This window comes from Colobus angolensis, unplaced genomic scaffold (genome assembly GCF_000951035.1).
Source record: "Colobus angolensis palliatus isolate OR3802 unplaced genomic scaffold, Cang.pa_1.0 Scaffold341, whole genome shotgun sequence".
Taxonomy (NCBI): Eukaryota; Metazoa; Chordata; class Mammalia; order Primates; family Cercopithecidae; genus Colobus; species Colobus angolensis.
In genome coordinates, this window is record NW_012116722.1 from 625,274 (window position 1) to 628,896 (window position 3,623).

Below are 3,623 nucleotides of genomic sequence, written 5' to 3' on the forward strand. Positions count from 1 at the left end.
CGCTTGAACCCGGGAGGCGGAGGCTGTGGTGAGCCAAGATCACACCATTGCACTCCAGCCTGGGTAACAAAAGCAAACTCAGTCTCAAAAAGAAAAAAAAGAAAAGAAAAAGAGTCACTATAGCATGCTACCCTTCATGTAAAAAAGAAGTGGGGGTGGGGCTGGAGGGAGCCAGGCACAGTGGCTCACGCCTGTAATCCTAGAGATTTGGGAGCCCAGGCAGAAGTATTGCTTGAGCCCAGGAGTTCAAGGCCAATCTGGGTAATGTGGTAAGACCTCATTTCTTAAAAAAAATTTTTAAAGAAAAAAGGAAAAAAAATTAAGTAGGGAGTATAAGAGAACAGATTTCTTATTTGTGCAAAAAGTATACAGAAAGATAAACAAGAAACTAAAGATATTGGTTACCTACAGGGTATGGGTAGCAAAGGGGTGAAAAACGGGGAAATTTGAAAGGAGTTATAGAGAAGGGAAGGAAATAATAATGACTGAATAAATTAAATATACTACAAATGACTAATGACCATACAGAAGGGGATGAGGAAAAAAAATAATTAAGTAACTTGGAACAACAGTATTTTGCCTGGATACTGAAAAGCTAATGGCAAAATGAGCTATTTACAAATACTATACTCAGTTGGCCGTGGTGGCTCACACCTGTAATCCCAGCACTTTGGGAGGCCGAAGCAGGCGGATCACCTGAGGTCATGAGTTCAAGACCAGCCTGGCCAACATAGTGAAACCCTGTCTCTACTAAAAACACAAAAATTAGCCAGGTGTGGTGGCACATGGCTATAGTCCCAGTTATTTGGGAAGCTGAGGCAGAATTGCTTGAACATGGGAGGTGAAGTTTGCAGTGAGCTGAGATTGCGGCACTGCACTCCAGCCTAGGCGACAGCAAGACTCCGTATCAAAAAAAAAAAAAAAAAATACTGTACTCCAGTTAGTAAATCAGTTTCTCATAGGGCTATGGATTAGCAATTCAATAAATACTTTGTGTATATACTAGTATTGAATAAATAAATGAACATTAATATATGAGCCATGTGTCTCTCAAAGAAATAAGTTACAAGGAGGGAAAGGGAGATGGCTAGAATGAACCTTGTGTTAAATTGAAATCAGATATATCAGTATTATGATCCTTTCTTTTTTACATTTTGTATTTATTATTTTTATAGAGATGGGGTCTTGCCATGTGGCCCAAGCTGGTCTCGAACTCCTGACCTCAAGCAGTCCTCCCACTGAGGCAGGACTGGTAGTCAAGGAATTGACCATGTTCTCGGGACAAACAACCATGGTGAGCATACAGTCAACACAATAAGCCTCAGCGTTTGCACTGGGCTCACTGAAGCAAAGTATCTTCAGCAGGGACTTTCCCTTCTAGAGCACATGCACATTTGGATTTTACCCATCGTCAAACTGACCCTTTGCTCATTATAACAGTAAAAAACACACCCCTGGGTGAAGATTTAAGATGCTAATGAGACATGCAACATATGAACAAGCATGTACAGTTACTGTGCACGTGCACCCAGAGGACCCCCCAGTACATGTTTACTAGCAACACCTCTTTCCACCTCCTTATGAATAATCATGGGAGACTCCCATAAAGGAGTCTCCCTAGTGCCAGTCTCTGCTGTCTCATCCTTACGAGCAGCCCACCCCGAATCCTCTCTCTCAGTGTACTATCTATTCTGCACTTAACTTTCAAAATATTCTTTTTCTTTTGCAATAAATTACTCTGTGCTGCACTTCTTTTGCTATGTGTCTCTTGTTTAAATTCTTTTAAACCAAGAAGACAAGAACCGAGGTATCATATCAGCTATCAACACCACCTCGGCCTCCTAAAGTGCTGGGATTATAGGCATGAATCATTGTGCCCAGTCCAAAATAATTGTTTTTAATATATCGAATATACACATACACACACATGCCTTTACATTTAGATGTGTGTATATGCATGAGTTAGTATACATACATAAATGTCCTTAGCTCTGTCTGCTAAGAGTGCCTAAAGGCAATGATACTCCAATGGCTATAAGCATACCTCGATCCTAGGTCATGAGTTCCAAATACCATTCTCCTGTGACAGGAACCAAGTCTCCTTTGCAAAATGCAAAATGAGCCTGGAATAGGTTGTTGCGCTACAAAATAAGGAGGTGCTTGAAAGGATGGAAGCATGTTGAGAAGACACTGGAACTAATGTGAAGAACTCTCAGTGGACAAAGCTGGAACAACTGGAGCAACCAAATTAAAATAGTATTGGATTTTAGCTCAGAATAAAATAAATTTCCATGAGTCCACACTGATACAAATAAGTAATTGAATAAACAAATAAATGGGAGAAACAGGGTATCTATTCCTTACAAATAATTCTAATTTAAAAACATAGAAGGAATAATAGAAATACAAAATTACTAGGCAAATACCACTATAATTGCTGCAGGCATGATTCATCTGATGGATGCTAACATTGGTCATGAATATTGGAGGAGAAACAGGATATTTCACAGTATCAAATTATCTCTCTAAGATATTTATCAATTACAGAAGATATTTTCTGCAGAACTTTATTGAGAAACCACAGTAACCAAATTATCAAGGTTAACATCACCAGTAACAAGTCTCACTGATATCATTATGTACTGACATGCACACAACATTACTTCTGGGGTAATCTTACCAAAAATGCATAATCTCAATCTAATCATGAGAAATCATCAGAGGAATCCAAATTGAGACATTCTGCAAAGTAATCATTAGGTCATGAAAGACAAGAAAAGACTGAGGAACTCTCACTGATTGGAGGAGACTAAGGAGACACACGATTTAGCAACATGGGATCCTGGATTGGATCCTGAAACAGACACGGCACTTTAAGGGAGGAAACTGGTGATAATGTAAAATCTGTAGTTTGGTTAATAGTATGGTACCAATGATATTTTCTGGTTTTGATAATTGTGTAAGTTAAAATTGGAAGAAGCTGGGAGAAAGGCATATGTGAACTCTTTGTGCTATTTTTGCAATAATTTGGAAAATTATTTCAAAAGGAAAAAGGAGGGCATGGAGAGAAAATGCATTGGTTTCAATACTGTACTCCTTTATATTTGGGGTATTCAGCTGTGCTCATGTGCTTGCATCCTGCTGCTCTTTCTTGGTGGCACAAAATACTACATGCTGGGTAATTTTGTAGATGAACCAATACAGTTTCCAAAGCATACTGACCTCATTTCTCTACTTTCAATCTCGTAGGAGCTAATCCACCTTAAATAATTGTATCAGAATAAACCATATTAAAATTTCATGTGATATGTTTAAAATGGCATCATTGGCTGGGCACACCCTAGCACTTTGGGAGGCTGAGGCAGCTGGATCACTTGAGGTCAGGAGTTAGAGACCAGACTGGACAACATGGTGAAACCCCATCTCTACTTAAAAAATATAAAAATAAGCCAGGCATGGTGGCATCCGCCTGTGATCCCAGCTACTCAGGAGGCTGAGGCATGAGAATCACTTGAACCCGGCAGGCGGAGGTTGCAGTGAGCTGAGATCGCCCCACTGCACTCCAGCCTGGGTGACAGAGTGAGACTGTGTCTCAAATAAATAAATAAATACAAATAAAATGA